This window comes from Lampetra fluviatilis, chromosome 23 (assembly GCF_964198595.1).
Source record: "Lampetra fluviatilis chromosome 23, kcLamFluv1.1, whole genome shotgun sequence".
Classification (NCBI taxonomy): Eukaryota; Metazoa; Chordata; class Hyperoartia; order Petromyzontiformes; family Petromyzontidae; genus Lampetra; species Lampetra fluviatilis.
The window spans coordinates 8,433,534-8,448,865 of NC_136297.1; the positions used below are offsets into that span (position 1 = coordinate 8,433,534).

Consider the following 15,332-nt stretch of genomic DNA (forward strand, 5'->3'; position numbering starts at 1 on the left):
ACACGTGTGGGCTGGGAACAGTGGGGTCGTACCGGGACAGGCTGGCATTGCTGGGGGACAACGGAGGAGACAGAGACGGCCCGTTAGGCAATTATGGATGCAGGGCAGTGATTGGCCGGTTGTTGTTGTCAGGGACAGGGTGGCGCCGCTACGTCTGGGAATGGGGACAGGTGGCGCCGGGGGCCGGGGGTGTGGGGCGTTAGGGGGGACGCCAACTAATTAATTGGAAATTAATAGTGACGGGCATAAATACGGGAGAGAGAGTGAGATGGGGAGTTGTGCTGGGAGCTGGACGGAGTCGGTCGGGGCAGAAGAAGAAGCGTAGAGCAGCAGTGGAGTAGAAGAAGTGTAGAGTAGCAATGGAGTAGAAGAAGTGTACAGTAGCAGTGGAGTAGAAGAAGAAGTGTAGAGTAGCAGTGGAGCGGAAGAAGAAGTGTCCTGTAGCAGTCGAGTAGAAGAAGTGTAGAGTAGCAGTGGAGCAGAAGTATAGGGTAGCAGTAGAGATGGAGAAGCTGAACGAGAGAGACAGTCGGAGTGAGACGGAGTAGCTGAGAGATTGACGGCTGGAGTGGGACAGAGAAGCAGAGAGGGGAGTCAGGGAGTCTGGAGAGACAGAGAGAGAGAGGGAGGAACGAAGCGAGGGAGCGGAGAACGCGCTCGAGGATGGTGGCGAAATTTGCTGTGTTGGACAAAATAATGTGACAACAAAAAAGGAAGAAGTTGTCCGCGTAAAGTTCAGCACTACATATAGAGAGGTCCAGATGCCTTGTGACCTCCAAGTAATTTTGCCCTAACATTTTTTTTCCTTTGCTTATTCAATTCTGTTTTCACACCTATTGGTATACTAAAACAGTACGTTTTAATTCAATGAGGGTCAAAAGACACCTAGACCACCCTGTACAATGTGGAGGCAGTGCCAGAGTTTTGTGGCAAGCCGGGTGGAGCTGGGTTGAAGCTAATTGGCTTCAGTACCATTCAAGCACTGCACGGCGCAATGGGGTTGATGACCTCGCTACTCACTCACCCTATCGCAGACGCCACCTGAACAAATCTGAAGCCTGGGCTTCCATAGTGCAGGGGGTTTTCAACCATGAGTGCTCCTCGTGTGCGCAGTATAATTTCCAGCAGGTTGCCTTTAGCTGTGTACAGGAAAACCTTGCCCAACGCGGCTTTATCGAACGCGTGTTTCGACTCGGCACGGTTCACGCAAAAGTGCTGTGAGAGTGCCTGCATCCGTTGGAAGTGTGATGCCACAGCAACGGAGCAGCTCTGCCGGCGCTGCTCCCCCCTCCCAACCCCTCACACGGACACACACACATACATACCCGCACGTAGGACCTCGTGAGGAAGTCACCTGGCCTCTGGGTTTTCACCCGAGAACCCCCTCGTGGGGGGCTCCACGGTTTCCCGGGGCCAGGAAATTGGCAGATTGCCCCCAGGTTAAATTCGCACTGCGGCGCCGTGGACTGACCTAACATTGCATGGCCACGGCGAAGCCCATCGGGCAACCACAGTAAGAATACAGTCCGCACAAGGGAAGGAAGCCGAACTTCCAGCAAGGAGCGGGGTTTGAACCCGGTTGTAGGGGCGGGCTAAAGGACGGGCGCGGGGACAATGGACTAAGGGCACCGTGGGGGCGTGGAGCCAGATCATGGGTGCGGGGTACCGGGCGGGCTGAGGCTACTCAGGGGAACGAGCACACAGGGAAGCGTCAGGATTGGCCGAGAGGGCGGCCCAGCTTGGCCAAGAATCCATTTGAAGTGAGGGGGGTTAGGCCACGGGTAAATGTCTATTTGGCTGCGTGGATTAGGATCCGAATGGACGGATGGAGCACGCAGGGGAGACATGATGATTGGCTTGGAAGCCCCGTCAGCTTGGCCGAGGACCTCTTTGATGTAGAACAGGATAAAAAGCAGGAAGAGGATGACCAGTTCAGTTCTCTTCCAGTCAGCGATCGGGACCGTCAACCTTCCGGCCACTCGAGCGTCCGAGTGACGCGTCGCAGCGCAGCCAGGACCCGTTCCCAGCAGTAACTTCGTGCAGCCTCGTTTCTCCCCGACTTCCCACACGTCCGGGCAGAACCGTGAGTACTTGAGAGAGGTGACAGGTAGCGCAGGGACCTACCGAGGGATTTAATAGAAATAGGTGAGACGCTGCTCGCTGGGTGATTCTGGCTCCGAGACAGGTCGTGTTTAATTACAGTCGCGTCGGGAATAAACCTCTACCATAAAATAACAGCGCCGTGTGATTTCTGTGAATGTGAAGATTGCATGGGGTGGTGTGAGTACGCGTATAAGTGTGATGATCGGCACGCATTCACTGATAAACGATCGTGGACATTCGGTGCAGGTGTGAATAACGAGTGAAATACGCGAGGTAACCTCGAGTCGATTGTCGTTGCGTTTGGGCCACGCTAACCACACGCGCTTGCGCAACAGATTGATGCACGAGTATCGTCGGTAATAGCTCGCCGTAGTGCGGGGAATTGGCGCGCGAATAACTTCATCAGCGCGACCATTGTGCTCGGGTTTTGCGCGCAAATCCTGCCGACCATGCCAGAATCCCGTCGACGTTCCTCCGTCATTTTACCCGGGTTTTGCGCGCGAATCCTGCCGACGTTCATCGACCATTGTGCCCGGGTGTTGCGCGCAAATCCCGTCGACATTCCTTCATCATTGGTGGTGGTTGTTGTGGTGATGGTTATTGTGGTGGTGGTGGTTGTGGTGGTGGTGGTTGTGGTGCTGGTGGTGCTGGTGGTGCTGCGCCGCGCCCGCGCATATTAATACAGCTATGTTTAGCGCGTGCACGTGGCGGACAATAGGTGTGGGTGGCTGCGCGTGCACGAGTGTGGGCAGCAGCGTGCACGGGCATGCACGTGCAAGGAGTCTTCTCCCCAAACATTTGGGTGAGTGTACACGGGGAGTGTGTGAATAACCCCAGGTGGCCGAGAGCCAGCCACGAGTCATGCCTCACAGGGAGGACGCGGAGGCAGCGAGGCCGAAGACTCGAGCGGCAGCAGCGCGGAGGGAGGAAGGGGGAGAGGAGTCGGGGACCAGCAGCCCTCCCACGAGTGAAGAGTCGAGGGGCAGCAGCCCCCACAGAAGATGTGAATGAACTGAGTGTGAGAAAGATGTATCATTTACGTGCATTTTTGCGCGTGTTTTTTTTTCGCGTTATAATGAAACAAAGTCAATGCGCACGACGGCGTACTACGCACGCGCAATAAATGACAACGCCTCGACATCCTTTAGTACAATAACAAGGACGAAAATCACGTAGAATTTGTTAAATAAAGAGCGAGGGGGTGATAATCTCAGACCCGGGAACGCAACCCTATTTTACTCATGAGGTCTATTGTTTGTCTAACGCGGTTTGGCCGAAAGTGGCATTTTCCAGGAACGTAACCCCAGCGTGCGGTGAGGGTTGCCTGTAAAGTACATAAACACACACTACCGTCTACAATACAGTACACACACACTAGTCTTCCATATAACGCACACACTACTCACTACAGTCTACAATACAGTACACACTCCAGACTACAAGTACACACACACCAGTCTATGACACACAAGTCTATGACGCAACGCACACGTCTACTCTACAGTTAACAATACAGTACACATATATACGTGACACATTAGGAATGAATCACTCTTTTAATTATGTCCTTGTGCAGCAAGGGAGTAAAGTGTGGTTCTGTGAAAGTCCTCATGTGCTGTGCAGTACATCAATGTACGTGTGTACACCAGCATGCGATAACGGAGTTGGGCCTGTCCGGGGGCTGGCAGGGTTATTGATTCACCGCACTTGTACACAAGTCACATGGTTATTGACGACTGTTGGAGAATTGCTGTGTGTGACACACGTGCTGTTGCATCTCACAGGTAAAGGACTCAAAAGTTGTTTTTGATCGTTCTAGACTTGTTCTAGACTTGTTTTAGACTTCAAGCTTGGCTTTGAATTGTTAGTTTGTGATATATTCAATTGGAGGGGTTTTAGCGCTGTGCGTTGTAAAGGATGACGCACTGTATTTACATACTGTAATTTTAATTCTCTAACCCTAATACTGTTTAGACTATAACCATGCCCATGCACCCAGAGTATGACTACTTTCAATGCTATTCAGAAGAGAACACATGCATAGTCGTAAGTGGTACAATGGTGACACGTACAGTAAGTATATAGCACACATACAGTACAGGTAATGGGTGTAAGATACCAATATAAGTCGATGGTGTAGATAGACATACAGCTTAGGATTAAAGTAATATGCGAATAGTGAAGTGCAAAGGTTATTGTCAAAGACAAAGATGGCGTATCAGTAGTAGAATTGGGTTTAAGAGAAACGGTGATTGAATAACCGCACTTGGACACCAGTCACGTGGTTAATGGCGACTCGGTGAAGATTGCTGTGTGTGACACACGTGCTGTTGCATTTTACAGATTAACCACATTAAATGTGTTTGCCCTCGATTTTGGAGCACCTGCACACGTCTTTCATTTCGAGTGTGCAACAAATATTGAACACGATAGTCCACAATAAATGATACTCGCACTGTGTACACATCTACAATAAAGTACATACAATATAGTCTACAATGCAGTACAAACATACACCCGTGTCCTAGTCTACAAGTACGATACACACGTACATGGCGTGCTACAATCCACATGATAAGACCGATGACTAAGAGGTCTCCAACGCCAATGATCTTTCAAAGCAACAAAAAGTAAATGCAATTCCATCGCAAAATACGAATCTAACTTTAGTACTTTTAAAAAATGTAAGAGGTGTATAGTTTTCAAAACTAAATTCACTTTCTGATCCGCTCCGACTGAAGTTCTATCGCACCGTACGTATAGCCAACCGTACTGTGCATTTTATGAACCCTTCACGTTCTAGCTTTATGTGGGCATTCAGGTTTCGTGTTAATTGTTTGCATATTAATAATAGGCGTGCTGTGTGGAATGTTTGTGTGGGTGTGTGTGCGTGTCAACTTGCCCCACTGTTTTGCCATGTTTTTGCTAACATCAAAGGAAAGTCCAATTGCAGTCCAGTTTGACACGTAGGCTTTCGCGACCAATATCATCCACAACACAGGTTTTTTTTGGGGTTAGATCGTGTAAATATAAATGCGTCGTTAAACCCGCCACCACCCGAAACAGTCAATTAGTAAGGTGTTTCACGTAAACAGAACGTCGTACTCAGATTGTAAATGTTGTGGATTTACTCTCCAACACACCGGTGTGCCGTACTCGCAACGATTTGGCGTGTTCTGTTTACGTGACAAACCTTACTAGTTGGCTGTGTCGAGTGGTGGCGGGTTTAACGACACATTTATATTCACGCGATGTTACCACAAAAAAAAACCTGTATTATGAATTGCAGTCGAGTAAGTTCTCGTTTTATCGCGGTAGACGCGTTGCCGAAGAGAGTCGCGTTCAGCGAAACACGTGTGAAGCGAAAACAATTTCCCCAAGTCGGCTTCCCGCACACCACTCCTCCACGTGCTTGGTTGTGTTTGTGGCTCTTTGTAAACGTTGCTTGTTTGTCATACGGGGGACCGTGTCTTGTTTTTTTCTTCATCCAGAAGATTGTTGATGAAACTTTTTTTGTTTGGCCTCGCGGAACACTCAGCCGATGCAAACATTTCCACAGAGCACCCGGCCCCTCCAACCCTGATGACGAAACGCATTCACTCATCTCTAAATATACTACGTAACACAATTTTTGTTCCTGGGAAGTAAGTGTTATTTGGTAATTGCTTATGCCTAACAAGTAGGAAAATGGCAATTATTCCCCACAAACTTTGCTTTTGTGACCAGGATAGTTATATTTAAAATTTTACCTATTTTCAATGAGAAAACTGGCGAATTTGTGTTTTTTCGTTCACATAAAGTCAGAAAAAAACAACATGAATAAAAATGTACATGTATTTATACTAAAGTAATGCAAAAATTACTACACATGATTTAGAAGTGAGAAGGTTTTCGAGATTTACGATTATACTGTAAATCACTTTCACGAATCAGCCCCCAAATGTAGTCTCCCATCATGTTCTCGTTATACTGTCCTTGGTAGCGGTCCAGCATATCCTGGTGGAAGCGCTCGCCTTGCTCCTTCGAGTACGCTCCCATGTTCTCCTTGAATCTATCAAGATGAGCATCAAGGATATAGACTTTGAGGGACATCCTACAGCCCATTGTGCCGTAGTTCGTCACCAGTCTCAACCAGTTCCACATAGTTTTCAACCTCGTGATTGCGCAGGAAGCCACGAACCACTGCGAAAAAGCTGTCCCAAGCCACTTTCTCCTTACTAGTGAGCTTCTTGAGGAATTCATTTCACTCCAGGATCTTCTTTATCTGTGGTCCGACGAAGACACCGGCTTTGACCTTTGCCTCAGAGGGCTTAGGGAAGAACAACAAAAAGTAAATGCAATTCAATCGCAAAATACGAATCTAACATTAATACTTAAAAAAATGTAAGAGGTGTATACAGTAGTTTTAAAAACTAAATTCACTTTCTAATCCGCTCCTACTGAACTTCTATGGCACCGTACGTTGCCAACCGAACTGTGCGTTTCATGAACCCTTGATGTTCTAGCTTCATGTGGGCATTCAGGTTTTCGAGTTAATTGTTTGCATATTAATAATAGGCATGCTGTGTGTAGGGTTTGTCTGGGTGTGTGCGCGTGTCAACTTGCCCCACTGTTTTTCAATTTTTTTGCCAACATCAAAGGAAGGTCTAATTGCAGTCCAGTTTGACACGTAGGTTTTCGCGACCAATATCATCCATAAAAGTTTTTTTTGGGTTAGATCACGTAAATATAAATGTGTCGTTAAACCCGCCACCACCCGAAACAGCCAATTAGTAAGGTTTTTCACGTAAATTGCCTGAAAAGGCGCATTTTGGCGTCCTCTGGTCTCACACCGTTTGAGACGAGACTCGAAAGAAAGCTGACTCTGGTGTGGACCAATCAATTTCAAAGACAATGCATATATGATCAGAGTATGTTTTTTGTTTGCATTCTGACTACAAGTATTGTGGTTAATGCAGACATGATTCCTCGTAAAAGGTTTCAGCTCGGTGTTATAATATCTTAACACCTGTTTTGTTGCCAGAAAAAAGTAACATTACCGGAACATTAAACCTTCTTTTTGTTTACCACAGCTATAAGCTTATGTTTTTTTAGGGTTGGCATTTAGATATTACGTTCATGGTCGTTCAAACAAGGTAATTTATCCAACTTAATTTCTGCATTAAACATAAGCAAAATATGAATTAATGTCCGAAACAAAAGGTATAAACAATGTCATCATTTCCGGACAAATCTGCATTTGCATTAGCCCCACGAAACACTTGGAGGACCATACTCTTTGTTTTTTTCGGTAAAAATCACGACGTTTCGGAGGCAACACAAGCCTCCGTCTTCAGGTGGAACCGTCACAGCAAAATTACTGTATCAAGTTCACTTGATACAGTAATTTGATACAGTAATTTTGCTGTGACGGTTCCACTTGATACAGTAATTTTGCTGTGACGGTTCCACCTGAAGACGGAGGCTTGTGTTGCCTCCGAAACGTCGTGATTTAATTTATTTTAATTTATTTTCCTTTTTTACCTACGTGATTTAACCAAAAAAAACAAAGAGTATGGACCCTTGCAGTCACGAAAACCTCAAATCTAGAACTTGGAGGACCGTCGCGCACCACGTGGTAGTCCGGAGACCACACTTTGATCAACACTGGTCTTGGATAACAGCACTGTTCCCGTACGGGCTAGTCTGCTGGTCCTGGTTAAATGCCATTGTTTTGTAAAGTTGTCGCAGTGGTCTCTGGTTACATTTCTCATTTTCTATAGTAATATTTAAGCAGTGGATTGGCCAAGGGGCCGTCCATAAATGACGTCACGCACCTGGGGGGGGAGGGGGTCAGACATTTGTGACGATGTGTGAAGAAGGGGGGAGGGTGGGTTTGAGAAATGTGACGTCACATCAAAATGCGCAACTTTAAATAAATATGTAATAAATAAAATTGGTATAACACTCATTTTTATTAATTTTCATTATTAACTATTTGATTATTTAAATTTACTAAGGTCACCTTTTATTTATTCCATGAAGGAGCATTTTGCTATCCATAGGAGAATAGAGAAGCATACATTTTGTAAAATGTTTGAATGATTGTTATTAAACATTTTCATTCTGTGGAATGAATATGTGATTGTTATAATTGTAGTATCAAATTTGCTTCGTTCCGCTACAAAGTTTAAAGTATTTTTTATAGTCTTAATTACTTATAATATTTTTTAATTATAAGAGCATTTCAATATAATATTCTGAACATCTGCAGTTTTAGTTAGACGTTGAATATTTTCAAGTGAATTTTATGCTAAATTTCAGCTTTCCAACGCCTCCATTTACAACATCCGTGCGCCAGAAATAAAAGTCAGGTCGTAAACCCCAAAACTAACCAACGTGGCGATATACGGTCAACAAAAACTATATCCGACGTGGTTTTGGCAGACTTTCATCCAGCAGTGGAAGCACAAAGGCGGTAAAATGAAGCTGTTGTCAGCTTGAGGCCGAGGTAGCGGTGCCCCCTAGAGACGAGAACCCGCCAGCTCCGCTCTGCGTGAGCGACACGCACAGAGTGGAACTTGCATATTTAAGTTTTGTGGGGAACACCGCCAACTCTGGGTGAGCGTGTTACATTTGTTTAACAGCACTTGCCGGATGAAGGCCTCCTCACAAGCCACTGTCATGTTTATCGTGGTTATGCAATTTAACATAAAACTCTCAGCAAACAAAACCCTGATGAATTCCAATTCGGAATCCCAAGTCGTCAAGAGTTTGACCATGAATAGGCAGTGCCCCCTACAGACATTGAAATGCCAGCTCGGCTTCGTGGCTGTGAAACGTGGAGAAAATAGCGCCCCCTTGAGACACGAAAACGCAAAAACTGTGTAAAAGCCTACAACACCTGGTATTCCCAGGCGGTCTCCCATCCAAGTACTAACCAGGCTCGACCCTGCTTAGCTTCCGAGATCGGACGAGATCGGGCGTATTCAGGGTGATATGGTCGTAGGCGAAAGCTGACAGAAGATTTAGTAAACTTATCTCCAACGTAGTTGTGACCCACCTTTGGAAAAAGGAACTTAACTTATTGTGTGAAGACACTGCCTGCAGTCATCCTCGCATTCACACCAGCTGTAGATCGCGACCCCAGAGCTCACTTCTGCCACTGTCAAGACCACAGTCCTTAGAGCGCCGTGGCTCTCAGCGTCACGGTGCAGTGAAGCTGCTGAGCTGAGTTAGAATCCCGGGCACGGCTGACATCGGTGGTGTCGAGTGATATGCGAACCAGGTCAGCCTCTCTCCACCCCCACCACTTCACCACCAACCCGCACCGTCCACCAGCGTGGTGAAGTATGCTCAATCAACCCCCGGGATCGTACAGACACGGCATGTGGCGGTCTTCATCCATCAACGGATTAATAAAGTTTGTACGTTTTGGTTTAAATACACACACACATACTGTACGTATAAATATGGTGACAACTTTTACTCTGAGATAGCTGCTCAGAACTGAGATGTTGCTCAGAACTGAGATGTTGCTCCAGAGCTGAGACCGCCACTTGGGTTTGCACAGAGACGTCTTGAGTTGAACTCCACTGTGAATGCGAGGATGACTGCAGGCAGTGTCTTCACACAATAAGTTAAGTTACTTTTTCCAAAGGTGGGTCACAACTACGTTGGAGATAAGTTTACTAAATCTCCTCTCATCTCTCGCCTACGACCATATCACCCTGAATACGTCCGATCTCGGAAGCTAAGCAGGGTCGAGCCTGGTTAATACTTGGATGGGAGACCGCCTGGGAATACCAGGTGTTGTAGGCTTTTACACAGTTTTTGCCTTTTCGTGTTTCAAGGGGGCGCTATTTACTCCACGTTTCACGACCTGACTTTTATTTTTGGCGCACTGATAACAAATCATTTAGAGCTGCGGGATTGAACTTCAACAGCCCTCTGTCAATCCACTGCTGGATGAGGGCTCCACATGCCGAGTGGGTAATTGGGGCTTATTTGACCGCGTGTCCACGCTGGTCCCTGGGGGTTCGTGAGGGCGGGAATCTCTGTACATAGAAGTGGGGTGCGACAAGCGGGTGTTGTGCACTGTCCACTGAAGAGGGGATAGTGGGGAATGTGAGTTGGCGTCTTGCACTTATTTACACCATTGGACCTGATAAGAACAACACGTTAAAAACTATGCATTTTGATGACCAGTTTTCTTTTGTTGGCGTTAGAACAGTTGAACTATTACTTGCGATTGAGTTGCATCCTTTAATCGATCAAAATTATGGCTACTAAATCATACTAATTTATATTGAAAGTAAAATGATGACATTCTCTTGGCACAATGGTATTGTAGGAGAATGCTTTCCTGTCAGCACCGGCGATAATGCATTGAGCATCGCGAAATCCACAAAATAAAAGTATTTCTTTACACATCCCATCAGCCAAGTGACCTGGGAGTGAATCGTTTCATTGGCATTGGTTGAACACAGGAACAAACTCTGGGCTGGTTTTGACAATCAGTGTCTCACCAACAGAGTGAGTGAACGCTGGTGAACTACGGGGACGTTCATATGCAAGGCCCCCTCTGTTAGCTTTGGGTCATAGTGGAGCACAAAACTCTACAATGCACGACACGGAATGCGACACGCGGGGTAGACAGCGCTCCCCCTGCCGACGGACAGAGGCAAAATCCGAGAACAAAAAGCCTACAACACCTGGTATTCCCAGGCGGTCTCCCATCCAAGTACTAACCAGGCTCGACCCAGCTTAGCTTCCGAGATCGGACGAGATCGGACGAGATCGGGCGTATTCAGGGTGATATGGTCGTAGGCGAAAGCTGACAGAAGATTTAGTAAACTTATCTCCAACGTAGTTGTGACCCACCTTTGGAAAAAGTAACTTAACTTATTGTGTGAAGACACTGCCTGCAGTCATCCTCGCATTCACAGTGGAGTTCAACTCAAGACGTCTCGGGGCATTTTCACAGCGAGTAAATGTTACCCACAAAACTCGTGTTCACCACCAGTTGCAGATCGCGACCCCAGAGCTCACTTCTGCCACTGTCAAGACCACAGCCCTTAGGGCGCCGTGGCTCTCAGCGTCACGGTGCAGTGAAGCTGCTGAGCTGAGTTAGAATCCCGGGCACGGCTGACATCGGTGGTGTCGAGTGATATGCGAACCAGGTCAGCCTCTCTCCACCCCCACCACTTCACCACCAACCCGCACCGTCCACCAGCGTGGTGAAGTATGCTCAATCAACCCCCGGGATCGTACAGACACGGCATGTGGCGGTCTTCATCCATCAACGGATTAATAAAGTCTGTACGTTTTGGTTTAAATACACACACATATACTGTACGTAAATATGGTGACAACTTTTACTCTGAGATAGCTGCTCAGAACTGAGATGTTGCTCAGAACTGAGATGTTGCTCCAGAGCTGAGACCACCACTTGGGTTTGCACAGAGACGTCTTGAGTTGAACTCCACTGTGAATGCGAGGATGACTGCAGGCAGTGTCTTCACACAATAAGTTAAGTTACTTTTTCCAAAGGTGGGTCACAACTACGTTGGAGATAAGTTTACTAAATCTCCTCTGAGCTCTCGCCTACGACCATATCACCCTGAATTCGTCCGATCTCGGAAGCTAAGCAGGGTCGAGCCTGGTTAGTACTTGGATGGGAGACCGCCTGGGAATACCAGGTGTTGTAGGCTTTTACACAGTTTTTGCCTTTTCGTGTTTCAAGGGGGCGCTATTTACTCCACGTTTCACGACCTGACTTTTATTTTTGGCGCACGGATAACAAATCATTTAGAGCTGCGGGATTGAACTTCAACAGCCCTCTGTCAATCCACTGCTGGTTGAGGGCTCCACATGCCGAGTGGGTAATTGGAGCTTATTTGACCGCGTGTCCACGCTGGTCCCTGGGGGTTCGTGAGGGCGGGAATCTCTGTACATAGAAGTGGGGTGCGACAAGCGGGTGTTGTGCACTGCCCACTGAAGAGGGGATAGTGGGGAATGTGAGTTGGCGTCTTGCACTTATTTACACCATTGGACCTGATAAGAACAACACGTTAAAAACTATGCATTTTGATGACCAGTTTCTTTTTTTGTTGGCGTTAGAACAGTTGAACTATTACTTGCGATTGAGTTGCATCCTTTAATCGATCAAAATTATGGCTACTAAATCATACTAATTTATATTGAAAGTAAAATGATGACATTCTCTTGGCACAATGGTATTGTAGGAGAATGCTTTCCTGTCAGCACCGGCGATAATGCATTGAGCAGCGCGAAATCCACAAAATAAAAGTATTTCTTTACACATCCCATCAGCCAAGTGACCTGGGAGTGAATCGTTTCATTGGCATTGGTTGAACACAGGAACAAACTCTGGGCTGGTTTTGACAATCAGTGTCTCACCAACAGAGTGAGTGAACGCTGGTGAACTACGGGGACGTTCATATGCAAGGCCCCCTCTGTTAGCTTTGGGTCATAGTGGAGCACAAAACTCTACAATGCACGACACGGAATGCGACACGCGGGGTAGACAGCGCTCCCCCTGCCGACGGACAGAGGCAAAAGCCGATAACTAAAAGCCTACAACACCTGGTATTCCCAGGCGGTCTCCCATCCAAGTACTAACCAGGCTCGACCCTGCTTAGCTTCCGAGATCGGGCGTATTCAGGGTGATATGGTCGTAGGCGAAAGCTGACAGAAGATTTAGTAAACTTATCTCCAACGTAGTTGTGACCCACCTTTGGAAAAAGTAACTTAACTTATTGTGTGAAGACACTGCCTGCAGTCATCCTCGCATTCACAGTGGAGTTCAACTCAAGACGTCTCGGGGCATTTTCACAGCGAGTAAATGTTACCCACAAAACTTGTGTTCACCACCAGCTACAGATCGCGACCCCGGAGCTCACTTCTGCCACTGTCAAGACCACAGCCCTTAGGGCGCCGTGGCTCTCAGCGTCACGGTGCAGTGAAGCTGCTGAGCTGAGTTAGAATCCCGGGCACGGCTGACATCGGTGGTGTCGAGTGATATGCGAACCAGGTCAGCCTCTCTCCACCCCCACCACTTCACCACCAACCCGCACCGTCCACCAGCGTGGTGAAGTATGCTCAATCAACCCCCGGGATCGTACAGACACGGCATGTGGCTGTCTTCATCCATCAACGGATTAATAAAGTCTGTACGTTTTGGTTTAAATACACACACACATACTGTACGTAAATATGGTGACAACTTTTACTCTGAGATAGCTGCTCAGAACTGAGATGGTGCTCAGAACTGAGATGTTGCTCCAGAGCTGAGACCACCACTTGGGTTTGCACCGAGACGTCTTGAGTTGAACTCCACTGTGAATGCGAGGATGACTGCAGGCAGTGTCTTCACACAATAAGTTAAGTTACTTTTTCCAAAGGTAGGTCACAACTACGTTGGAGATAAGTTTACTAAATCTCCTCTCAGCTCTCGCCTACGACCATATCACCCTGAATACGCCCGATCTCGTCCGATCTCGGAAGCTAAGCAGGGTCGAGCCTGGTTAGTACTTGGATGGGAGACCGCCTGGGAATACCAGGTGTTGCAGGCTTTTACACAGTTTTTGCCTTTTCGTGTCTCAAGGGGGCGCTATTTACTCCACGTTTCACGACCTGACTTTTATTTTTGGCGCACGGATAACAAATCATTTAGAGCTGCGGGATTGAACTTCAACAGCCCTCTGTCAATCCACTGCTGGATCAGGGCTCCACATGCCGAGTGGGTAATTGGGGCTTATTTGACCGCGTGTCCACGCTGGTCCCTGGGGGTTCGTGAGGGCGGGAATCTCTGTACATAGAAGTGGGGTGCGACAAGCGGGTGTTGTGCACTGCCCACTGAAGAGGGGGTAGTGGGGAATGTGAGTTGGCGTCTTGCACTTATTTACACCATTGGACCTGATAAGAACAACACGTTAAAAACGATGCATTTTGATGACCAGTTTTCTTTTGTTGGCGTTAGAACAGTTGAACTATTACTTGCGATTGAGTTGCATCCTTTAATCGATCAAAATTATGGCTACTAAATCATACTAATTTATATTAAAAGTAAAATGATGACATTCTCTTGGCACAATGGTATTGTAGGAGAATGCTTTCCTGTCAGCACCGGCGATAATGCATTGAGCAGCGCGAAATCCACAAAATAAAAGTATTTCTTTACACATCCCATCAGCCAAGTGACCTGGGAGTGAATCGTTTCATTGGCATTGGTTGAACACAGGAACAAACTCTGGGCTGGTTTTGACAATCAGTGTCTCACCAACAGAGTGAGTGAACGCTGGTGAACTACGGGGACGTTCATATGCAAGGCCCCCTCTGTTAGCTTTGGGTCATAGTGGAGCACAAAACTCTACAATGCACGACACGGAATGCGACACGCGGGGTAGACAGCGCTCCCCCTGCCTACGGACAGAGGCAAAAGCCGAGAACAAAAAGCCTACAACACCTGGTATTCCCAGGCGGTCTCCCATCCAAGTACTAACCAGGCTCGACCCTGCTTAGCTTCCGAGATCGGACGAGATCGGGCGTATTCAGGGTGATATGGTCGTAGGCGAAAGCTGACAGAAGATTTAGTAAACTTATCTCCAACGTAGTTGTGACCCACCTTTGGAAAAAATAACTTAACTTATTGTGTGAAGACACTGCCTGCAGTCATCCTCGCATTCACAGTGGAGTTCAACTCAAGACGTCTCGGGGCATTTTCACAGCGAGTAAATGTTACCCACAAAACTTGTGTTCACCACCAGTTGCAGATCGCGACCCCAGAGCTCACTTCTGCCACTGTCAAGACCACAGCCCTTAGGGCGCCGTGGCTCTCAGCGTCACGGTGCAGTGAAGCTGCTGAGCTGAGTTAGAATCTTTTTCCAAAGGTGGGTCACAACTACGTTGGAGATAAGTTTACTAAATCTCCTCTCAGCTCTCGCCTACGACCATATCACCCTGAATACGTCCGATCTCGGAAGCTAGGGCAGGGTCGAGCCTGGTTAGTACTTCGATGGGAGACCGCCTGGGAATACCAGGTGTTGTAGGCTTTTACACAGTTTTTGCCTTTTCGTGTCTCAAGGGGGCGCTATTTACTCCACGTTTCACGCGCACGAAGCCGAACTGGCATTTCAATGTCTTCAGGGGGCACTGCGTCTCAGGGTCAAACTCTTTACGAGGTGGGATTCAAAATTGGAATTCACCAATGTCACCTTCACCCCGAG

General features: G+C 47.3%; 3 non-coding genes and 5 pseudogenes across 3 annotated transcripts; 4 read left to right on the forward strand and 4 right to left on the reverse strand.

Moving 5' to 3' along the window:
- Positions 1–8,974: 8,974 nt before the first annotated feature.
- On the reverse strand, positions 8,975–9,093 carry LOC144940995 (5S ribosomal RNA). The gene has a single exon (XR_013639206.1). It is a non-coding gene; the product is annotated as a 5S ribosomal RNA (ribosomal RNA).
- Positions 9,094–9,794: 701 nt separating this feature from the next.
- Positions 9,795–9,903, forward strand: LOC144940955 (5S ribosomal RNA; annotated as a pseudogene).
- An 881-nt stretch (positions 9,904–10,784) lies between these two features.
- On the reverse strand, positions 10,785–10,913 carry LOC144941009 (5S ribosomal RNA; annotated as a pseudogene).
- Positions 10,914–11,686: 773 nt separating this feature from the next.
- On the forward strand, positions 11,687–11,795 carry LOC144940952 (5S ribosomal RNA; annotated as a pseudogene).
- Positions 11,796–12,678: 883 nt separating this feature from the next.
- LOC144940948 (5S ribosomal RNA) lies at positions 12,679–12,787 on the reverse strand (annotated as a pseudogene).
- Positions 12,788–13,560: 773 nt separating this feature from the next.
- On the forward strand, positions 13,561–13,679 carry LOC144941002 (5S ribosomal RNA). The gene has a single exon (XR_013639213.1). It is a non-coding gene; the product is annotated as a 5S ribosomal RNA (ribosomal RNA).
- Positions 13,680–14,560: 881 nt separating this feature from the next.
- LOC144940996 (5S ribosomal RNA) lies at positions 14,561–14,679 on the reverse strand. The gene has a single exon (XR_013639207.1). It is a non-coding gene; the product is annotated as a 5S ribosomal RNA (ribosomal RNA).
- Positions 14,680–15,048: 369 nt separating this feature from the next.
- Positions 15,049–15,158, forward strand: LOC144940957 (5S ribosomal RNA; annotated as a pseudogene).
- The last annotated feature ends 174 nt before the right edge of the window (positions 15,159–15,332 follow it).